At 30.2% G+C, this 26,185-nt stretch overlaps 1 protein-coding gene across 2 annotated transcripts in view; it reads left to right on the top strand.

The window, feature by feature from the left end:
* Positions 1-26,185, top strand: part of LOC113549465 — a 46,547-nt gene that overhangs the window by 2,107 nt on the left and 18,255 nt on the right. The window contains exon 1 of one of the 2 annotated variants that reach the window (XM_026950784.1): positions 19,926-20,240. The exons of the other annotated variant lie outside the window; for it this stretch is intronic. The gene's annotated coding sequence lies outside the window, so the exon portion shown is untranslated. Of the gene's footprint in view, positions 1-19,925; positions 20,241-26,185 lie in introns of those variants that run through there. 2 annotated transcript variants of the gene reach the window in all.

Genomic DNA, 26,185 nt, shown 5'->3' with positions numbered 1-26,185 from the left:
ATTATAACTCGGCGGTTATCGGATCTTTGTTTCCTGTCGCATTGTACCGCATTGCAGTATCAAAGGGTGCAGTATGCCCCCTTTTATAGTGGAAAAGTGCAGACGGTTATAATTATTTCTGAAATAAAACTTTAACGCGTGCTGTAAAAATGAATTGTTCTAAAATAAAATATAATGTCCACCAAAATAGACTGTCCATATGGACCATTTGTTATAAGTATAGAAGTTTTGTACAGTGTATTTCATATAAAAGAATACACCCTAGCCGACTAGCCGAGGAATAAAGTTGTATGTATTGTACGTGTAGATATTGAATATTAATAATATACACTATGCGTATTTAGTTGGATATTTACCTAATATGAAATATGAGATTTAACCATGTCGTAGTAATGTAGTATCGTGAACCACTTTACATATCGTATGTGATAAGTAATTTATATACATTGATACACATTATATTATTAAGACTTGAATTTACATTCTTAATCCATTTTTGTTTTTATTTTGGTGGCTCTAGAACAATGCATTCCATGTACATACATCGATTTATGTAACACTGTAACAGATACTTGAAAAATTAAAATGTAATCTTGCATTTTTCATAATTTAACAGTTATAAAATAGTTAGACGTAAATTTTAATATAACTGAATATTTGTCAGTTTTAAAGCAATAATAAGATATTTTTCATCGATAAAAACTATAAAAACTAAGTTATTTTCATAATTTTTAGAGTTTTTTTAAATGTTAATGTATAATGTATTAAATTGATTTTTTTAAAGACATTTTTGACTATTTTTTAGTATTTTTTATGGCAATTAAAGCAAGGTTCTTCATAGTTCATAACACAGAAGATATCAAGTTATAAAAACCAATTAATGCCCATGAAAAAAAATGTATACTTCAATTGTTTACATCATTGTAATTTATACACTAAAAATATTTTGGTACTCAAGTTTTATTATAATAACAACAATGTTAAGGTATTTAAATGTATAATGGTGTTTATTTTTCTGTCTACCTAGTACCTACGTTAATAATACAACATATTTTTAAATATATTTATTTCGGCTATGCTTAAAGAAAATACTTGATTTAAAAAATATATAAATGCAACGGGTGCGCTTTGCTATAGAAACCAATTCTATCTATGGGTGCCCCCGAGCCCTGATGCATCCGCGACCCACTTGAGGCCTACAGGCTATGATCAGTTATAATGTATTATTTTATATTAAATAGCTATATTACACTGAAGAGGTAAAAATATACATTATCCATCGTCAATAATAGGGCGAATAACATGAGTAGAAGTTGAAAAAATACGAAAAAAGATTATAGTGACTGGATAGATTAAAAAAAAAAAAGGGGAACGTGGAAATTCTCGTTTTTCCAAAAGTCAAATTCGTTATTTGTCAATAGATTACTGCACATCTCCACTTATGAGGGCGGCACTACTTTACATCAGTACGACCGCGTAGGTACACCTCTACATAATGATATATAAGCCACGACGAATCACGATCGGCACTGACGGCTGCACCACCGTTTGCGGTATATACATGATACACACACACACACATATTTATATATATAATATCGTATTAAGCGTTTGCGGCGAGGTATAATCGCGTGGATAACCGCATCGCGGTGGTGCAACCAGACTATGTAGGTACAGTGCGCATACCTATACTGGCTACGCTCAATAACGTGTACCTATAACACAATATATAATACGGTGCGCATACGTCGACGGATACGGTCGGTCAAAGATCGATCTCCGCGCGTACACCCCGCGCGCTATAGATCACACGTCGCCCAGCGCGAACACTATATACCTAGGTATAATACGTATGTAGAATAATAACGATGGTAACGACCGCGCGGTCATCATTAGCCCGACCGACCGACGACGACCACACGACCGTACGTACTGACGGCCGCTGCAGCCGACAACGAAAAGGACCGATTCTCATTATTATTACATAATAGTACGTCTTATACAACCTACCCCTCGGTGGTGTCGACCGTGATGTACGCGTATGTGTCTAAATTATAAACCCTCCCACAACCGCAACGAAGCGACTCGGGGGCGAGAAAATATTATTATTATTATTATTATTATTATTACGCTGGCCCTGGAACACGACAATAGTAACATAATAAAATATACGTATATACACATAAATAATAATATTATCTACCGCGCGAGACGATTACTATTATACACGGCCGATACGGTTTTTTCCCCCGTTCATCATCACTACACGGTCCACCGACTCTTTTTTTCATCTTCTCCTTGTTTCTACCGTCATCGCGTCTCGTGTACACCTACGATTGTCACTTCCGGATTAATCAGAATCGGTTACGACGCGACATTATACGCCACGGATGTACCGTAGTAAATACGGCCGTTATCGTTCGACAGTTACCTATAAAATATAATAAATGTTATAATATATTATTTTACATGACACGAACAAAAAAAAAAACCGCATACGCCGAATTAATCTTCCCATGTATTTACATCGATTGTCCGTACTATATAGATGAGGTGTTGTACACGTTTCGTATTTCCGCGAAACGCGCGCGATTGTGTGTGTGATACTGTACTCCTGTTGTGAGTGTGTAACGGAATTATAACTAAAAAATGACGTTATTCCGGGCACACGTATATTTAAACGGAACACGATGCTGTTTGCTACGACCGTAATCGATCGATCGGACGTATATAAACACTAAAACTCGTAACGAGTATCCTGCATAGGTTTTATACCGAATTATCTAAGACGCGTACCTTCTGAGTTTCTGATATCATATATATATATATATATACATTATACATAGTTTATACTTACACGATATAGTTAGGTACATAATATTATACATCGTTGTGCTGTGACCACTAATGATCGGACAAGGGACAATGGACGCCGATTCTCGTGGAACATACCTATATACGTACTTGAACGTTTTTACTGCCACCTGCAGCAGACGCATATACACTGAATGGCAAAGCCACATTATCGAACACGCAAATACAATTTAATATTATAATACGGTTGTAACGTATTATATTTTCATTACCAAAGGGCGAACACCAAGCAATCCGTTTTTGTCGATGTGAACGCTTTGTACGGTATACGCGTATACGCACACTATATTATATTATACTGCAGTCGCGCAGCCATTAAATCCAAAATTAATACGAATTCAAATCGACGCCCCCGCCGATGGAAATCTATAATCTATGCAACTATCACTGCAGCAGCTACCATACACGTCCTACAGTAATTTTAGTCCAAACACGTATAAGGTATTATTTCCCACCTAACCATATTCATGTGCATTCGATGCAGACAGTGTATTTATTTTTATTTTACATTTCAGTCTACCCACTGACAATAATTAATAATGATGTAATTACATGCCGATTAGCGTCTTGATTATCCGTGCAAAGGTCTTTCTGAAAAAGTAGGCACCTGGTGCAAGGCGTGTAGTACGATATGAATATACATATATTAGTATACACACTATTAGACACATGATGAGTTTATCGAGGTAAAATTTTGATTTCTGTCGCATTGCAGTACGTGCAGCTCTTATAAGGTGTGTACAACGTTGTCGGCTGTAATGGAATGCGCGTTGGACGTTTGCGGTCGTCAATATTATAATATTTCCTGTAACGTTATGTCTTATATGCAGTCCATACTACACACTACACTGACGCGCGCGGAGCTCATGAAAAAGCGCGCACTAGCACACACACGCATCAGTTGATCTCATACAAATATATAATATAATTTAATATACAGGGTGATTCACCATGTATATCACCTGCTATATCTTTCAAAATAGTACAGTGATTCAAAATCTAATTTTTTTCATTTTACATATATACTTAAAGACTTTATTTCCAAATTCTTGTGATTTTTTTGTATTTTTTCAAGTATATTTGGCGAAGATACAATATTTCTTTTTAAAATGACATTTTAATGATAACTCCTGTTTATACCATAAATTATTTGTAGTATAATTCTTTTGAAAATGCTGAGGTATCAAAACCAAAATTCGAACAAGTTAATTTTGTGTTATTTCATAGTGTACTAAGAATAATACGTAGATCCACAAAAATGAGTTTGAAAAATTTCGTGACCATAGTAATTTATAATAATACATCAATATTTGTAATTTATATGGTCCATATATAATAATAAGTACTACATTCGATATTCCATATATTTTAAAAAGTCTAAACATCAAAATTTTAATAAAAATTAAATCGATTATTAAATGAAAAACGGTGAGGGGGGGTGAACATGCTTGATGAAACATCCTGTATAATATTTTACGTTTATCATAATATTATATAAGGTGTGTATATCGCAATGCGATTTGTTGAAAAAACACTTTGTCAGAAACCTGCATGAGTCGACGTTTATAAATTTATAATACAAGCGGTAAGGCATCTGCGGGTTATTTTTTCTTCACCTTTCGCCCGTCTGTTTCTAATGTTTTATACGAAAAATAAAATCGTTTTCCGTGTCTTGTGCGAGGTAGGTACCTGCCGCGTCACACCAAACGTTATTACTTCGCGGTTTAACGCACTACCCGAATCGAAGCGAAGACAATCTTCTATGGTTCGGCAATGTGTATACAACATCTATAGAATATAATACTATATTATTCACTACACGTTAACCCGATCGCCGCCCGTCGGCTTGTGTGTACTCTCGAGCACGGAGAAACACGTCTTGGAGAGCATCTTCCCCCGGGGCCGGTATATACGCTCCACCTTTCGGGACTACTGTCTACCGGGCGTAACTTCAGGTAGCCACATAATTCAGCCACCGAAAGCAATTATTATTATTACCGACGGCAGCCGGTCAGGGATTATTTAATATTATATGGACGCAACAATTATTAATACCCTGGTTAATTAAACAGAAATACTATATATATGCACGAGTATTATATATAGTGCCTACTGCAGTACTGCCTACCTATAATATATTATAGTGATATTAAAATATATAACATATCGAAAACGGGTTTTATATTTAGTCAGTGTTTTATTTTTTTCTCTTCCTCCTCCCCCAACGTTATTAACGGTATTAACCGCTGCATTATATTATTCGTAACCGCGTTAACGTCTTGTCACTGGTTACAATATATACAGGTATTTCGTCGTGTTATAATAATTTTGGTTTTTCGACGGTGTCGATGTTTTTTTATATTATTTCTATCGTCTTATTCTCTCTGTTGTAGTCGTCGTACCGCAACCCAATACGTGAGATAACGCGTGTGGAATAATAATCAACCGTAATAAAAGTGTCCCATTCGCTGTATACATAATATTATATTCAATATTATATACCTATATGGCTATATTTGAGAAAACTTTCACCGGTGGTCATTTTAAAAAGAAGAAAAAACATTCACCTCATGTGCTCGTGTTGCTTTCTATTGTCGACTGTCGTTGTCCACTGGTTCGCACGTTCGATCGTTATTGGCTTTTTAGAAGTTTTCACCGAACTACCGTACCTATGTATTATATTTATATGTATATTGTATATACATTTATAATATCGTATTATTAGTTTATTACGTACAGTGGTCGTTCGCAAGGAACGGTCGACAGGAGGAGAAGCATTTGTGTTTTATACATAATATGTACCTGGAAAGTGGTATACCGCACGCTGTGACGTAGAATATATATATTTATGTGTATATAATATACATATAACTGCAATATGACAGATTCACTGGACCATAATATCGCATTTCCTTCTTTTTGTGCGGCGTTCGAATTTAAACGAAAGAAAATATTATAATATAGCGTCACACGTCGTGTTTTCGTGTAATCTCTTATTGTTTTTACCTTCAACCCCGGAAGCGGTTTTATGCCTTAATATACCCTTCAATAATATTTTAATATAATCCTATTATATTCTTACAATGGGCATTTCTTTTGGCTAGAAAAAAATGCAATCAACGAATAAATCTTTGTTAAATTATTAATATATATATATATATATATATACGTCAGTTGATTAAAAATGTATTTCACAATAAAACATATCTCAAAACAATCATGGTTTTTTCTAAATAAACATTTAGAAATCCTACGTTGTAAATTTTTTAAATTACAACAATATTAAAAAAAGTTTTTTCGAACTCCTAAATATTTGAAATAAGGAAATTCATTTTTTTTTATCGCAATCGTTTGAACACTATCTTAAATTCTTCAAGAATCAAGCTCACTCTTCATAATTTATATGAACTACGAACATCAAGTGTCACGAGAATTATTTCGTCGAAGAAATATAGCTATATTTTCATTCAACTTAACACTATACTTCAACAATGTATCTGGTTATTAGCATGTATACAATATTTACATAATAAATTATAATAATTGTATACCTACTTCAATAACTTCAATAAATCCATACAGTTTATACAGAGAAGAGAAGAAAAAGTAGATAATTTATTTTTTAATGAGAGATGTATTTCAATGAAAATATGTCGTTGAATTGTTATTTACTTATTTACTATCTAATTGTTCGTATGATCTTTACAATTTGAACATAATGATTATACAGATTTAAAACCGACAGATACATTACAGTTTGAATTTATATCTATCACTTATTTGTGTAAAAGTACCTACAGCATTAGTATAGTTTATAATTTTTTTTAAATTTATTTAAGGATTCGACCGGCAAAGATTTTTAGCTTGTATTAATACAGCTTATAAATTATTAAAATATTTCAATCAAAACAAATACAAATTGTATGTTTACAATTATTATTATTAAAAGGTACTTAATAAGATAAAATATTGAGTTTGAAACAGTACATTTATATAATATTATATATACTATATTACTATACATATATATAACGGCTATGATGTGTTTATATATTATTATTCGTAATTTTAAAATTTAAGTAAAAGCACAAAACTAACTTTCACCGTGCAAAAATGTGTTGACTTATATGCTTATTTAAATGCAGTTGATTATAGACTAAAAGTCTAAACAATTGCAAGAGCTTTTTTATCATCGCCAAGAGAAAACTGCACCATACAATAATTTTATTACGATAATAAATATAATTTTCTACAGTTTATGGCGCCGTCAATGCTATCATATGATTTTTATTAACGAGCCGTGAGTTAGCCATCGATCATCTGTTAAACGTAAACATTTCAAATATTCGAGTACCTATATCTATTACGTACTTAATATTTATGCCTATATATTATAATAATCACGGTGAAACTTCTACTTTTGAATAGCAATAAACAATAAAGTAAAAATGAAAACTATAATCGGAGCGGCTATTCGGAAAGCCTAATAATTTTGAACAAATCGTATATACTTACACCGGAAGATAAATAAATGATTAAGAACTTAAGATTTTTCGCTCAGTCTGCACGCTACTATATATATTATTCAGTAAAAGCCTAGCTGTAATGTAGTAGATTCCACAGACGTATACAATAAGTATATATAAGTATATATTTATAAGATGTATAAAAAAATTCCGACTAGCTCATCAGCGTCTACGAGCATAATGTAATTTGTATTCCGAGTAACTAACACGCATTGTTTAACGAGTTGCATGTTATCATCAGAATACTAGCTCGTGTGTTTTATGAGCCAACAAACCGGTGCGACGTGTTATTATTAGTGCGGCGCACGTTCGTATTTTCGTTTGTTGTCGTTTCCTCTGCCGGAGGGATATGATAGGATGTCCTTCTGCAATTATACACGGACACAACGGTTTTAAAAATAAAAACGCTTTTCCCGAACTTGTTCACAATTAATAATCTTGCAAAAAGAGTGCAAATGATCCACACCCTCCCCCCTCTCATGTTACAAATTCGAATTCGACGTGCAAACGAAGCGTCCTCGGGATACGTGATGTTTGTACCTATGTGTATATATATATATATATATTATATAATACACACCGTACAGCGTACATACACACGCTTGCCCGCTCATTGTCGAAGGGGAGGGGAGAAGGGGGCCCAGAAGGCAAAAGCAAAACAACCGGTCCGGGCAGACCACCCAACGGAGCCCAAGGTCGACGATAATTATGGGCCGCTATTTAGGTGTGTGTGTGTATATATATATATATATAAGGTATAAAAAGAAAAACAAAGAAGGAAAGAAATATTCCGTGTGTACCTTTTATATTTATAATAAGGAGGTAAAAACAATAACACTGATGGCCTGATGAGATGCTGTGCTGCAGTATGCACACCGTATCTGAGGTGTGTGTTCTGTATATATATATATGTTTTTTTTATACATATTTAAATTTATAAATATATATATTTTATAAATACGCACGCTCTAGTGTGTGTGTGTGTGTGTGTGCATTGGATGCATATACGGTAGCCGGTATAATGTTAATCACAAGGTAAACATAACATACACACACATACACACACACACATCGGAATCAAAAGCGGTTTTTTAATATTATACATGTATATATATATAATTTTTTTTTTATTTTGAATGGAAGTCTTACTTAAACTATTATGGGACACAAACCAGGTTAGAATCGATTTGATGAAAAATATTATTACGATCCGTAGTAGCACGAGCTACAAGAACCATTATATTGCATGTATTTTTCATCACTATGTCTGAAACAATTTGTACTATAATAATATCCTTGTTGTTATTTCGCTCTGTAAACGCCGCCAGTATAATAATAGACGTTGTATACTTGCGCATACATCGGACGTGGCAGATCATTGAAAAACGATTGAATTGAATTTTTGCAAATTAAAAAATTCTCTTGCAATTTTTTTTTATGATATTGTTAGCTGTTTAGTGTTACAAACAGTTTACATTATTTAAACAATTTTTTATTTTATCACCAACGAATCACTCGGATACATCGTACATGATGTGTACTATATTGCATAGCGTTGCTTGATTACTTGAATAACCACTAATTGTTATGATAAAACTATAAAAGTAATAAACTTCACCTGGAGAAAATTCTAAACACAGCTGTAAAAAGTGCATCATAAGGTACGATTCTTTTGATATTATTATTATTATTTTTTGATATCATCTATATCTTTGTAGGTACATTTTTTACTGGGAGTATTTTAATTTTTAATTGAGTTATGATCATTTTTATATTTTAATATTTACACGTTTATAATTAGCTTAAAAATTCAAATATGTATCTTAAATAATCAGCGTACAGATATAAGTAATGTTTTTTGGCACCTATAAGTTTGATAGCAAATTAGTTGACTTTAATATTAAATTTAACTATACAAAATTGGTTCTTCTAAAATTAAATTTACTATATTGTACATTTGTGAGACGGAAACAATACTTGCAGATCTAGCTCTTAAGTTAATGAATACACACTACATTTTAAGAAAAAAAAAATTGATAATTTTAGTCTTGTTAAAATATAATTTAGATCTAAGTAGTAAGCTGATAAAACTTTTATTTATTTTAATACAAAATATTTTTTATATCATATTTATAGAAGCACAATAATTAATATTTTCTTATTACCTACTTAATTATGTATAATTTTTATATTGTTGTTTGTTTTTTATTTTTATAGATAACTATTTATTTTCCATTACAGACTGCAGTTAAGTTTTCATAAATTCTTTTCACCTTTCTCATATAATTTATAACGGCTCCAATCCATAAAACATATACTGGATACTTAAGCTACTAATTAGTATCGTTATTTATTTAATTCATTAAATTGTATTATGATAAAAAATCAATAGGTACTCAAAGAATACTAATAATAAATCATTTATTATCGGTAAAAAGTACTACCATGGTAATGCTTGAAGTTTAAAAAAAAAATCAACACTGTTTGTAAATTATCTAAATTGTACAAAAACCATTCGTGATGATGATAGTATTAATTTAGTTACAAATGTCCAACTAATGTCCAGTATCTATGACCTATTGTGAATAAATGTAAATAAATAAAATAGTTGTTACTCATTGTTATAATTTACATGTTTCTAAAAAATAAGTAACGTTGTATACCAACTTAATCGTAAATCGTACATTTGTACCATTATAAATCAATTACTCGAAAAATACATATTTAATCCAAAGCTAAAAATAAAAACTATTTTGAACAATTTCTATCATTCATTTTACATTCAGGCGTCATCATTACGTAATTAGGTCGTATATCTGTGTGTTCAAATAGATGATACTACAGTCGTGCTTTAACTAATGTCCTTAGGATTTTTTTTTTAGTGAAATTAAAAACGATGCTTATGTTCATAGCAAAATGTAACCTTATAAATTCTATTTTATGGTTTTAATGTGTTTAATCAGAAGTCATTACTTATTAGTGACTATTACAGATAGAAAGTATGAATAGAACTATACTATATAGGTAATACTAAATAGCTGTAGTAAATATTATTATAATGTTATGACAACAAAATAACACCTATCTTGAATCCTAATATTTACATTGGTAAATGGTAATAACTCGAACGAATTTTAATAAAATTTGTTAACCTTTAAATTCGAGTTCATTACACATATTTACATTTTACAAGTGTGATTTAAAGAATTTCAAATTAAAATTCATAAATCGTAAATAACGTTATGTAGGCACTTACTTATAGAATCTAAAAATGTTCTCGATAATAATAGATTATGTTCATTCAAATAGATACATTAGCATTAGCATACCACGAACCCATGTAATTTATATTTATGTATACGTAAAATGCGAATATTTGTCATTCAAAAACAATGCCGAGTATGCCAATGTTAATGAAAGTAGTATTCGTGTCTAAATCTATTATGGCGATGTTCGGATACGATGAATATTGAATATCAATAGCTATTATATTATGTACCTTACAATATAAGTTATTAGTAATAACTATCATCGATCGTAAACTAACATAAACGTGTTTTTTTGATTTGTTGTAGATGTAATAATTATTACCTATAAATTAATATAATATAATTTATAGTTAAAATAAAAATACATCTACAAAATTTCTCTTATTATATTTCAGTTATTGCAGTTGTAGCACATGAAATATTTACAAAGTATATGATCCAGCTTGGCTGTCAAAATTATTTTTGTAATAAATTAATTCCAGATTAAAAATTTTAAATGTGTTTAAAATGTTTGAATATATTTTAATCTTATTTACAGAATATCAATAAGTATTGCTTTTATTGTCAAACAACATAGAGTCATATTGAAATTATAGTGACAATATGCGACATTAATGGTAACTAATTATACGCCTAACCTAACAATTTTATAATTACATGTAGTGTGTACTGTGTAACTATACTATATGTCTATATATAATATAAATAATACAACAGGTCTCGAAGAATGTAAAATAAAAAAAATATAAAAAAGGTTGTAAAAAAACTTACTATTATAGTATTTTAAGTTTATTTATAGATGCTTGAAAAAAAAATTGATCTACATAACTGGAATACGTGTATTAATAATAATACCAGGTGTCAATTATTTTCTTGTTGGTCGTCGCAATCAAATTTAATGTGGTCACAGTGCTTCAGCGATTATTAACCATAACTCATAAGATATAGTTGTTATACTTATTATAGTATAACAACTATAATAATTCAATATACTATAAGTATATACTCAAGCTAGAGTAACGCATTTTAGACTTCAGGAACATAAAGTCTTTTGAGATAATTTCGATGTTCGGATATCGGACAGCAAGTATAAGTATCGGCCGGTGTACGGTTCACCGACCGCGACTTCCTCATTATCTCATCGCGTCTCTCGTTTTTTAATAATATAAATAAATAATTGTTGGATCACAGTTTCTTCGTGTGTAACAAGGATGAAAAAAAATGTAAGTGTGTAGTTTTTACCGAAATATTATTAAACGCGCGTTAAGCGCGGGCGGTCGAGTGCAACAAAACACCATATTGTGCTTTATGTGCCGGTTAAAGGGTCCTCCTTTGGTTACAACGACTGTGGTAACAATGATATTATTTTTCATAGTATACGTCCGTTTGACATTCGAGTAGCTCAACTTATTACCGTGTTTTATTTAATTTTTTTTTTTATTCAACAATGCACGTACCCGTGTAGGAAGCGTTGTCAAAACGTCGTTAATCGGTTTCCCGTGTCGTGTTACACCTGAATAAAAAACTTTCGGTTGTATAAAAATGAAAATAAAACGCTTGATTGCCGGTCCCGCGTTCGACAGTTGTCGTTTTTCGTGTGATATTTTTTATACAAGACTCAATTTGATGGTAATTTTTGGAAGAAAAAAAAATGACTTCATATATTATTCGAATGGTACTTGCTTACTACTATTAATGCTCATGAGTTAATATAGAACATTAAATTGCTTATAAATTTTAGCTTGTTGCGAAAAACTGAATGTTGATTTAAAACAAAAAACACTAAAACGAAAAATCACCATGTTAAAATTAAAAGTAAAAAGAAACGGGTCGGCGGAACCGTCAAAGTCAACGATGAAATAAGGTTGTCGTGTCGCGCTGCAAATGCAGAGCAAATCCTGAGCAATCGCGCGCACAACTCAGTTGTTGTACATAAATCACGCGGCAACCGACGTTATAAGAATAATAAAAATAATAATAATATGTTTCGCTCGTATTGTTGACCTTTTAATTGGACGGCCGCGCGTCAACAGCCTCCCGTCTGGACATCATCATAACGTACGTATACACACGTATCTCTCTCTATATGTATATTATACGAAAGCGAACTCCGCCGTCGCCGAGAGACTGTGCAGCCACTGTCGAGGTTTTCATAGGACTGTAACGGCGAAACCTGTAATGAACTGTCCAGTCGATATACACATTTCCATAAACTTTATATCGTTTCTTTCGTAATGCGTGTCGTGTACTTCTCTATCTCTCACACACACTCACTCTTTCTTTGTATACCTATATATATATATATATATATATATAATACGCGTGTCGCGAATGTGTATATAATACTTTATTATGTACGACAGCAGCTGCGATCGTATGGAGGAAAAAAATGAGGCTGTATATATTTTATGTACCTACGCGCGAGTTGAACCGTATTGACGGTATTTTCAATTTTTTTCTTCCCTCTACTCGGCTCTCCGGTAATGATATAATATCAAAGTTTTTTTTAACGCCACTTCCAAAAGGAAGTCGCATCTTCGTGTCTGTCGTCTCGCACTGTAGCGGCTGATCTGCTTGCCTTGGCGTACGAGACGAACACGTACAATATCGACGAGGAAAAAAATTAAAAAAACGATATCCGTCGCTGGCAGTACATACGTCATATTGATATAGGTACGTCATACTAGCTGTGGCTGACAGGTATCTAGAGGGAACGCAAAAAAAAATACGTGATTTTTTTTTTGTTTTGTTAATTCTTCAATAGTTCAATCGTATCCATATATACCTATAATGTATAAGTTTTTCGTAAATTCAAATCACATATTAGATTTATAGTAAAGGAATGTAATCAATAAACGGACTTTAGATTGATTGATAAAACTCTATTATGTCTATAATCTTATTAAATATATCTAAGTTTTTAGCGTTACCTATATTTGTTGAACGATCGCCGAAAATGACAATAAAATTATACTGGAGGATTAATAATATTAAATACATTGTTTTATTACAATTTTTCATTTAATATACTAACTATATTTATTAAATATTGGATAACATCTAAAATTCTAAAACGAATAAAGCGTAACTCCCAAATTTTTATTCCATTCTTCTTTCAAGTCATTTAAACTTAAAAGTATAGGATTAAACTAAATATATTGTTTTATGTTATAAACTAATAGCGTTATACGAGACATAGCCATATTATATTTGAGTTGAATTATTACTGTTACGATAATTTCGTAATAAGGAAAACGTGAAGACACGTGTACATTGATTTAAACACTAATCTAAATAAGACAACTGACCATTATTTGTAAATCAAACAATTTGTCATTGACATACATTTCAACTTGATTTCTAAGGCGCGTGAGATTTAAGCCTAAATCAACTAAATAATTATTTTACAACACTCATAGAAATAATAATAATAATTATTTTTAAAGGCGATGTAATAAAGTGTTGCTAGACAGAAACTGAATGTAATATTCAAGTGCGTACTAGATCATTCATCACGAAGTTAATGTGTAAGTGTAGCAAATGGAATATGTACATTTAAAAATCCTGAATATTGTTTCAAATACTATTTGATATACTTGAAACAATATTCATCAAATTGTATACAGTTGAGCATAATGATTCATGTCAATTACTTCGTTTCGAAATATATAGTGTCATTAAACAAGCATTAAGAGAATTATAAATTCAATGTATTAATTTAATGTTTCTGTATACATATATGAAACGCTTGAGAATTATACAAACATTCTCAGATAACAATTATTTAAATGATTATAAACTATTAATTTCAACTTGAATTTGTCACACACGATCATTAAATCATAATAATTATACCATTATATAAGTGTTTAAAATAAAACTTATTTATATTGTTTTATATAGGTATTAGGTACAACTGCAGCAATCGTTCATTTGCAAATATATTTTTAACACACTTGTATCGTGGTACGAGTATAAACAATAATATAATATTATATAATATTCACTATTACTTTTTTTTTATCCTAGACCTAAATGCATTTGACTTGTATAAACTAGGTCTGCTAGGATAATGATAATTCATTAAGCCACATTGTTTTACGGAATCACGCTTATGAGTTATGGCAATGTGTTTTAGTGTCAAGAGTTATATATTTTAATAACGATCATATATAATACAAAATACAAAAAAACCTCGATACAAGTCATTTTTATTATTTTTATTCGAATAAGCATTAAATGCTTTTTATTTTATTCAATATAAATAAATTGTACGCTGAGTGAACAAATCGATTGTTTTGGGATTAAGGTAAAAATAAATGTATTTTTTATATTATACAACACGTCTTAGGGGAATATACAAGGTAATTAAAATTAAACAGTTAACTATTATAGGTAATATTGTACTTTAATTTTGATATATTTGTACATGGCAAGTAATATACGTAGATACGTATACTATTTTTGTTAAACGTGTTCATCGCTATAAAATAGCGGTATTTCCTATTTCAGAGCTTGGAAGAAGGATGTCTTGTGGCGTAGTCATGGTTTTAAATGTATCCATTTATGATTTTCTTGCCTATGTTAAAATGCTCAGAAGTACTATACTTTGAAAAGAATTTTTTAATTGAGTTTGTGTCTGCGGGATGCCGCAATTGCAGCAGTTGTATGTGAATTGAGAATCATTCGTACGCACTAGGTACACGCAGCAAGATTGTAAAAATATGTTTTGAGTGTTTAAAGTGTTAAAATTATTAACGACTATCTCAGTTTGAGATTTTACTAAGAAAATCAATGTTCTCTCGCAATGGTTCAAAAATTATATTGACAATATATATATATATATATGACTTAATTGGCTGTAAGAAATCAAGTATACAAATTCTTCCGAAAAGTGTTTTATAAAAAACACACCACCATAATATACTATTATATATTACAGCAACAGCTATGATGCGTTTTTGCATACCATTCTACATTCTGCGAATGATTACTAAATATTATACAATCACTTACAACCACTTTCCTCAGAAATCCGCTCAGGATCGTCGGAAATTTTCCAACGAAAACGTAATCCGTTCAAATTATACATTATCAACGAGCGGCGAATAATTGTATTCATGTATTATATATTTTATTATATGCCACTTGCTATTTAGCTGATATTTGTGATATGTACGTTTATATGGTACCTACGTAGGTGCACATAGAAAACGCCTGTTGCAGATGGCGTGCCTGAACAGTATTATTGTTATTATTATTAAATTATTACGTGATCAGTCTTGTGACTTTAATCGTGAACTAAGTTTATTGGGTGGCCTCAGCTTTGCAACACGCTAGGGTTCCATGACAGGTCAGTCGACAGAATGTTCTCGGGACACTCATGCTGGACATATGCTGGACGGACAGAAAATGTTTAATCCACAGGTGTTTTTCGGAGGCACGTAAATTTTTTTTTCAAAACTGTTTATATTTTTGTTTCGAGTTTCGATTTCAGAAACCTAATCCTGTAAAGATATAATGTATGCGTGTAATATAAGCGCGGTATATATTATGCGGTTACTCAGTTTTTATTAAGTTATGAATATAATGGCACTATAAAACCTTTTATAACCACTTTTAAAATATCAAAAATTCAATACCTTAAAAAAATAAAGAAAAATTACAATTAATTAAGTTTAAAAAAATGTAAAGATATAATACGTATTTATTCGTTTGAAATAATTTATTTTACATTTTCACAATTTTGCAGGTTTATTTCAGTAATTTTTATCATCTTAAATGTTTTCTTTTTAAAGCTAATGTAAAGAAATTTTACAATTATGAATAGTTAAACAACATAAAATTTTCCAAAAACTGAAAATGTTAAAAAATAAACTATAAGTAGTACCTCGATATTGTCTTCTACTTCTATATACCTAAATATTGTAATTAGTAATTACGATTCAAACTTTATGTTAAAAAACAATGCGTTAACTGAGAAAATGCATATCTTTATTAGACAGTCTTATTGTTGTTATTATTATCATTATTATATTATGTCGTGTCTTACCACCTGACACTTGGAGCTATTAGTCGCAGACAGTTGTGCGCTAATGTATTATAATATTATAGCGCACGCGGAAAACTGGTTACCGACATATATACATTTATATGTTATTATACGCACACTAATACACTATACGGCTATATTATTATTATTATTATTATTATTATTATTATTATGTTTATGTATACAGTATATATACACAAGCATTAGGGCAGCAACTATGAGTATAGACGTTACTTTATATCATTTTTTCTCTGCATTCTTTTCGTGCCATTACATTATTATTACGGCGTATCGATTAGAAAAGCAATTCAAATAGATTATCCGTTTATGCAAATGGCCGTAATTAATATTTTACCGGGCAATTAATAACGAAATACGTTATTATCCAAAACTATCAGCGGTAGTTTGTAACTGCGGCGCAACAAACCAGAAGTTATTTAAGTGTATAATAATGTGTATAAATATACGATACGTGTGTGTGTGTGTGTTTGCTGTAACTACATTCTTGTCACAATCACATTCCATATTATACCGTGTATTGTAATATATACTCACGAATTAATAATTAAGTGTTTTAAATTCATATCATTTATATGTCATTGATAGGTTACTTTTAAAAAGTTATCGGAATAAAATCAAATGTAATTTATTCGTTATAGTAAATTATGTATAATTATATGTCTAATTCTTTCACTTTTTTATAACAGTGAAAAGAAATCGATTTGAATTTTCTTTTAATTATAATAGTAGTGAGGCAATACATGTAAACAGTGTTGCTACAGGAGTTTCATGCAACAAAACGCACCGTATTTCGCGTTTAATTAAATTTTTTCATTCCTTAGTTATTACTAAATTATTTTATCAGTATGTATGAAATTAATTCATAGTGATTTGATAAGATTGCTATTATTTTTTTAATTGAACTCAGTTGTGTTGTTGTGTTGTACTGTTATTTAGAATTAAAAGTGGCATATACGATAATAGAATTTAATAGCTTCAGGCTCGGAAGACTACGTATCAAACTAAAGATATAAAACAGTATATTTAAATGCTCAAAATACTCATTCTTACATTAAAAAAAACTTATAAGTTATAAGTTATAAGTTTTATGTTATATTTAATTATTTAAAAATATATTTTAAGTTATCTGTACAGTATGTCAAATACGTTATTTAAAATAATTAATATGTAGCGCTTTACTACAGCGTACTGATATATAGGTACTTCTTCCTGTATACAATATAGTATATACCTACAGAGAAACTTACTTCAACTTTTTTTATTTTTTATAAATACAGAAGGGACTAGGGTAAATGGCTATACTATTAAGGGATGACCATTTCCAGTAGAATAATGTTAATAGTAGCTAAAATATATAATTCCACCTATTACAAGTATACCTTTTATCTTGAACTCTAGATAGTAGACAGAATTAAAAAAAATTACCACAATCTTTTGAGCACTTGTATTAATATACATTTAAGGTAGGTACTGCATTTTATTTATATTACTACTGTGTATTTCATTAAATTGCCATGGTATAGAGTATAGTAAAACAACATTTTCAATTTAATAAAAAGTACTATTAAATATATATTACAAGTACATAATATATGAGTTATATTACAGATGCTTAGTTATTTTCATTACGCAATTTCATTTTGCTCCCATATAAAAGTGTTTTGTAGACCATGGTTAAATGTCTTAAAGATATCCGTGTTTACAGCAAATGCAACTTACTCACCGTTTGTTCAATACTCACTTTTTATGACGGTTATAAATATATATAAATATTATAATTTAATAAATGTACGCAATTAAATAGTACATTTATCGTTAAAATTGAAGTATTATTTTTGAGATTCACTGAGATAATAATCATAAATATCATATAAATTTACAAAAGCGCAATATTATATTTATTATAAATACAATTATAATAATACGCACTTTAAACAATAATATATAGTCATATAATATAGCCCATAGGTAGTGTAATATAAAACGCTGATTGGATAAATATATCGTTTAGATATATTCTGCATTGATATGCAGAAAAAACGATACAAAAAATTGCATATAATATCGCGATGTTCTGATAATCGTAAAATACACAACTGCACAATGTATAAACATGGTAATATATGCACGAGCATATTTTAAAACAGTTTTTTATACATGTATACGATAGGTACCTATTTATAATATTTGCCCGTCATATATAATGGCATACCTTACTATTAATATTTATAACTGAAAATCGATTAGTGTTTTCGAGTACGGACGTATCATATAAACATTTTCCTTATACATTTTATTCACTTTACATATTATATAAGTATCACAATAATAGCGATCACATACCGCTTAAACACTTTTTTTTAACAAACATATGCAAACGGTGCGGTGAACCTATAATATTTACACCTATTGAAGAAAAACCAAAATCGATATTTCCACATCATATTATATTAATATATACCATGTAATATATATCGTTATAATTGGCCGGAAACCGTTTGCGGTACAAGTCCGGCACATCCGTAAAGCTTAACGTGTAGGTAGGTATATACACCTATTCGGTTATGATATTATTTATCGACGACGGCATCGTCGACGTGAGTCGTCGCTGTGCGTATTCGATTTCCGTTTATAACTACGTATAATACATCGTATATACACACCCACGCCGCCACCGCGCTTATGTCCGATCGGCGCTGCAGTGTAATATAATAATAATATATATATTACGTATTATAGGTATATTATAGACATTCTATATGTATAATAAAAATAACCACGTGTTTTATTTGATTTCGGGGCCTCGGGCGCCGCCGTCGCCGCGAGCCCCGCACGCGTTTATAATATTATATAGCCGATATTATTATACCCGGAAGTGTGTGTCCGCGGCGAGTCGCTGACCGTTCGACCGAGGCGCACGCGTTACGTAAAGTATTAAAAACCTCCCGAAACGGGAAAGGAAAAAAAAATCCCGAACGGATTATGAAGTATGTGTTGTGTCTCCCTACCGCGTGACGCGCCGGCGGGGTGGTGCGTGGGTGGACCTTGTAAGTTTTCACGCGCACGCCGGCTAGAGAACCGCATACAACACACTCGTTCGTATTATTATTATTATTATTATTACTATCGTTTATCACGACAACCGCCGGTCGGCGGCCGTCTCGAGTCGCAGTCGTCGCGCGTTTCCTCCGCCACGCACTCGCGTCTCGTCAGCGGACAGTCTTTCTCACTCTCTATCTCTGTCTCTCTTTTTTACTGTGTGTCTGCAGTTATAATATTATCTTTAGTTTTGCGTGTCAACGACAATTAACGAAAAATATAACAATATTACGCGAGATATATACACAGTAACCACTAACCAGTGTAATCCATACACGAGTTTTTCGTTTTCTGTGGGAAATACGACGCCACGCGAATCTCATCGTGATATCCGGACGGGACATGCAATGGTTATTAGCGGCCAATCGATCTCTGCAGCCCACAGTCGATTTTATCTTGGTATATGATTGTATATATTTTACGTTAAATAATGTTATGTTATATGCCTATATTATTATCATCGTTGACGTGAATTGCAGACTTGTGGGTTTTCGTTTAGCCACATCATGCGGTCTTGCGAGACCCAGTAGGGAAGTTCTCTATATTTTATTATTTGTAAACGTTTTCCGCAGTTGGCAGCCACAGCGTATAATGTCAAATATAGTATCATTTTTTTAACCTTTGCAGTGAGCCATTCAACTTTGAGGCTGCAGTATTAATGACGTTATATTTTATATCATGATATATTAGGACCATAACACTATTGATAAAAGAAATCACAATTTGCTATTCGATATTTGTATACAAAATCAAATTGTCGTCGTAATTTTCCAAGTATAAGTTTTAATTAGCAGAAAAATATTAACTCAACACTTTTTTTTTCATACAAATCAACATAGAAATAAGGTTAGAGATATAACCTATTGTAGTATTGTGTCTTATAGAATATCGGTTATTTATATTAAAACTTCCTACTATGGTTTTCTAAAAAATATTTTAAAACATGACATATTTTTAATAACATTTTTTTTTAAGTTTTCTATAATACTGCTATCAGATTTGTTTAAAACCGTTTATTTATTATTTTTGACTACGTTGTTTGTGATTATAATTTTAAAATTTTGATAGACCATCGTAGTTACTTATTTATCTTTAAAAATAAGTAAATTATATGTTTAATTTTATATATGTTATACAACCCGTCGATGTTGAACAAAACTTATCACATTTCAAAAACAAAACAAAACAAACGAAACTTCTAATAAAAACATATAGATACATTTCATAATTTTCTTAACAAATCAATGATATATATATATGATATTATTTTAAACGTCACAACCGATAGCATAATAAAAATGCTTATCGCCTATATTTTTGTGTATCTACCCTCCATAAAGATAATATATGGTGTTGCAGTATATTATGTTTAATGTATAGTATATTATACTAGATTAAATACACTTAAAATCGCGTGTGAATAATTTTTTGAACAGAAATATATATATTGTACCGATATGAATTTTAATTTTCGTCTTTTCAGTTTAAATTCTACAGTTTTTAAAACACATTGCAAAATCATCAGCTTCACAAATGTAGGTATTTTGTTCACGTACGTTGATAATTAAGGGTTATAGATTACAGCCTATAAATAATGAGTTAATTATGAAATACATTCAAATATAGGGCTATTTAGTTGAGCATAAATAATTTTATATTCATGGATCCTCATTTATTAACTGTTATTATAAATCTCATTTGTTATCCATTATTCATACTTTGTTGGTATGGATATTAATTTAAACACTATATTCGTTTTACTACCGTAATATATATTGTTTGTAACTTTAAAAATGTACTGTTTAACTAAAATAATATACTATAGTAACGATAATAAACGTAAAAATAAATTTTTATAAAAGAAAAAAATAATATTATTGTTTTGCCATTAAAGAATATGATTTATAAAATATTTATTTCAACGAATTACGTCTAATATTAATATATTATATGATGGTAAATTCATTTAACAGTTTAAATATGTAATATATTTATATATAAAAGAAAGAAACAATAGAAATATAACTAGTATAATTAGGTTTTAAGTATATAATTATTAGTAGTGCATTCACTTTTTACCATACAAAAGTATTGCAAATATTTTCGCAAACATAATGTTCATGCTCTGTCAAATATAAAATTAATCCTACGCTGGAGATAATATACTTACTGGATTTTGAAATGTTCATAAATAGAAATCATAACACTATATATGTAAATTATTATTACTTCAGACTTATGACGTTTCTTTATTTTTATTGTTACTTTAGTGTAGTAGTTATATTATAACGTATAATTATTTTATTATAATTATGTATATTAGTATTTAATATAGTACAATACTATATTACTATTGAAACGCTTTTTAGAACTTATAATATCTTAAAGTTTATATTATATTTTCATTAATAACATTTTTTTCACAGTTTAATGAATAGTTACATTCATAATATTATGTAAAGTATTTTATTATAGTATAAATAAATTAACATTATTTTAATATAATCAAACAATAGGTTTAATCTTAAGCTAAATTGATTCCACCACTTGAAAAATTTAACATAATATTTTAATGGTTATTCTTTGTTCTATTACAAAGAAATTCTTTCAGTGTATATTGTTATAATGTTTATCCGTGATAACCAAAATTATACTTTAAAAATTAGGAAACATTAATTTTATTTTTTAATTGTTATAAAAATAAATTTCAATTATCATCAAATTCAAATAAACAATAACACCAATTTATTATAATAATACTGTTGTACTTGAGTATTTAGCTGACTAAATTGATCTAAATAATTAATATCAATGAGTTTAAACACAATATTAAGTATAGGTACTTGAGTATCTAATATAATAGTTTATATTTTATGATGATATTATCAAATCAGATAATTGAATGTCTGATTTGCACGATGTGTTGACCGTTGTCTAAATTCTAAATAAACAAGATCACAAATTAAAAATACTCAATATATGTTAAAAATCAAAATAGGTAATGAAAAATATAGCAGTAAATATGGAATCATTCGATGTATTGGAGAATATTTAGTGTTGTTGTTGTTACGTGAGTAACATAATTACCTCTTGACGATGTTTATTAATTGTGAAGTGTGGAACAACATCTTATCCCTCTGAATTCCGACAAGACGCTATTAATGTAATGTCATTTCCAGACAATGAAAAAAAAAACACTTATTATACTACTAACTTTTCAACCTATGGTAATTTCCATCTTGTAAAATGCATTTGTGGGTCCATCAAGACTTTATCATGTATTGGTCAGGCAAGTGGGCGTGCTTGTTGAGACGCAAAAGTAAAAAAAAATCTTCTTTTTAATATACGAAAAAAATTAAGTATATTAAACCTATATAGACGACCGGTTTTTTTTTTAATCCTTCACAGACTTATTATACAATTATAAAAATTATTTTTTAAAAAAAATTCCGTCTTAGCTTTACTGAATATAATTTATATTAACCGGCTTTAAACGCAACAAGTGGTCTTTGCAGACATAAGTCCTTCGTGAACAGCTTAAAAAAAAGAAGCTCCCTGAAATGATTAATTACACTGTTATAGCAATTATAATTAATTATTCAGTGTGTTGTTAAAAGAGTGTCGTTATTAGCTCAAACACACGATCATTACGAAACATACTGTACCTACCTGTACATACACGCTTTGAGTTACGCATTTTTTTTTCTTTTACTGCTATGACTATCTATATCTGCTACTCGCTTGGTGCAGTGAAAGTGGACACGAAATACGAAAATTAAAAACCGATCTGCAGCCGCGCATTACTGCAGACAATGCGCACGCGCGTAATCACCGAATTAAAATCATTTGAATTGGAATAATGATATTATTATGTTCCTGTTGACTGTTATACTACTGTTTTAACATGCTGCGTAATATTAGACATAATATATAATAGTTTTAGTACTCATGTACTATGTATATATACGACGACCGATTAAGATGTACCGCTGCTGCATCCTGCATCTGAAACGCATCTATTTTATGCTATTGCATTATAAATACGTACTATATACTATAGGTAACATAATAATATCGTTGCTATACAGTGTTTCTATATAATCAACGAGTTTATATATTTTTATCTGTAATATTATATACCTATATCTACTATAACTAGTATAACTGTCCAATTGCCCAAATGTTCTTAACTTTTAATCACTTTATTTTTTTTATTGGCTTCGTACAACTACAACGGTTTAAACGACTACTGCTGCAGAATTCATTGCATACGGTAAATTATTGTACTGAAACGTAAAATTTTGTTTTGCATTCATTCGTTGGAAAGAAAAACCATTTCGTACTAAAACTAATGGTGGTCTAAATATTATGTAATATGGATTGCCGACATTACACATATTATGATGGTTGATGCAGTAAGCAGTTTAAGCAAATATTTCCCGAAAAATAATATACCTAATAAATAATAACCACATGACACCTTGAAAAGACGATCGCGATATCGTATTCAACACATAGAGTAATATTCAATATAATATTTCGGTCCGCGTTCCGTCGGGCACGTGCGATTGGTGTGATAATAAAATATATAATATACGCGCGAACCGGTCCAGAGCACGACATCAGAGGACGCGAGTTCTCGACTTCTCGCGCAGTGTCCGTCATCTTATTGTTGTCGCGAGTAAATAATGAAATAATAACAATATACTAATATTAAATAACGATAATAATAGCCAATAGCCAATAGGTGTGGCCCTTGTAAAGAATTACATTATATAAAGACGAAACTAATGAAAAGTGTAGTTAGGGTGACGTGTCGGTCATCATTCGAAGTCGACAATGCCCGACGACCAAGACCATCGAAGAACACGACACGACCGAAAACAATTTCAAAAATCGATCGGATTAATAATATAAATTACATAACCGCGATATCATTCAAGAAATCGGCTCTGTGTATGCCTATACGGCGCGCGTATCGAATTTATCACGGCCGACTGCGCGGTGTGATCACGGTCGCTCGCACGAGATGTGTTTTAAATTATAATATAATAATAATATTATGATGCCCAACATTTTTTCTGGAGAATATTATCATTTATTATAGATAATAGGAAAACCGACAATATTATATGCGCCTTGTGTTTATTATTGTTATTGTTATTTTATTTATAATATTTCACAACCGAATTTGGATACCTCCGGTTAAAAATTACTTCATAGGTTAGTGTCTACGTTTCTCTTGATAATCTCGTTATGTGATCAGTTGTTTTCACGGGACTGATTTTTTTTTTTTTGCGTTAATAATCAATTACCATATAATATTATGATAATACACATAGTTTTATGTCCATACTATAATTGGATATTATTATGAAAACGATAAACTACGTGCATTGTAATTTCAATAAAATCGTCAAAACATTTTTACGAATGCAGGTATAAAATTTATTTTATTTACGATTTACTGAAAAAAATCATTTGAAATACGTAACCGAAAAGTTGTTTTTTAAATCATTTGAATAATATTGTGTAGATGTAGGTACTCAGTACATTTCTTGTTAAATAGGTAAACAACATTTGTTTAATTATTGCTATTTGCTTTTATTTGTTATGCATTATATTTTATAACGTATAGTACTACAGTATAATATATTTATATGATATTTATTCTTTTAAATTTCACGTAAGTTTATTAATACACAATATGGTCAATGACCGAAAGTAATAGTTAGTTACGGAGGATAGTACATAATAATATATAATAATAATAATAATGGAGTAGATTCTTTTTTTTTTTTTTAGATTTTTCAAATTATACCACTATGAGTTTAAATAATAGGTATTTTCTATTTCGAAATGATTATTTATAAAGTACCTACTCGTATTTCGGATGGAAAAAAAATTGTCTTTGCACAAACAAATCGCTGTTATTAAAACTCGCATTGTCTGAATGGTGAAATATAATTTGTTTATTATTTTGTTTTTTATACATTTACATCACACATGTTTGAAAAAATGGTAGGTTTAGCCGTGAAGGTAACTATATCAAGAATATCCTATGTTAACGTTGTTAGAAAATTTCATAATTTATAGTGGATAAGATGGGTATTTGGAATATTCGGTTCAAATTATAACATATTACAATGTCTTAAGTGCATTGAATAACTGAGTATACCTATCACGTAAAAAATAATTGAAGTATCGATTTCAAAATAATGAGTCTAGCATATCGAGTAGGTATGAGTATCACAAATTTACTTTTAGATTTGTTCACATTTCAGCAATCCATGGTATACAATATTCATATATAGGCACCTACCCAAATTATACACTCGAGTGCC

The sequence above is a fragment of the Rhopalosiphum maidis genome, chromosome 1, assembly GCF_003676215.2.
Source record: "Rhopalosiphum maidis isolate BTI-1 chromosome 1, ASM367621v3, whole genome shotgun sequence".
NCBI classification, from domain to species: Eukaryota; Metazoa; Arthropoda; class Insecta; order Hemiptera; family Aphididae; genus Rhopalosiphum; species Rhopalosiphum maidis.
The sequence above is the reverse complement of the archived record's forward strand: the minus strand, read 5'-3'. Positions and strand labels throughout refer to the sequence as shown.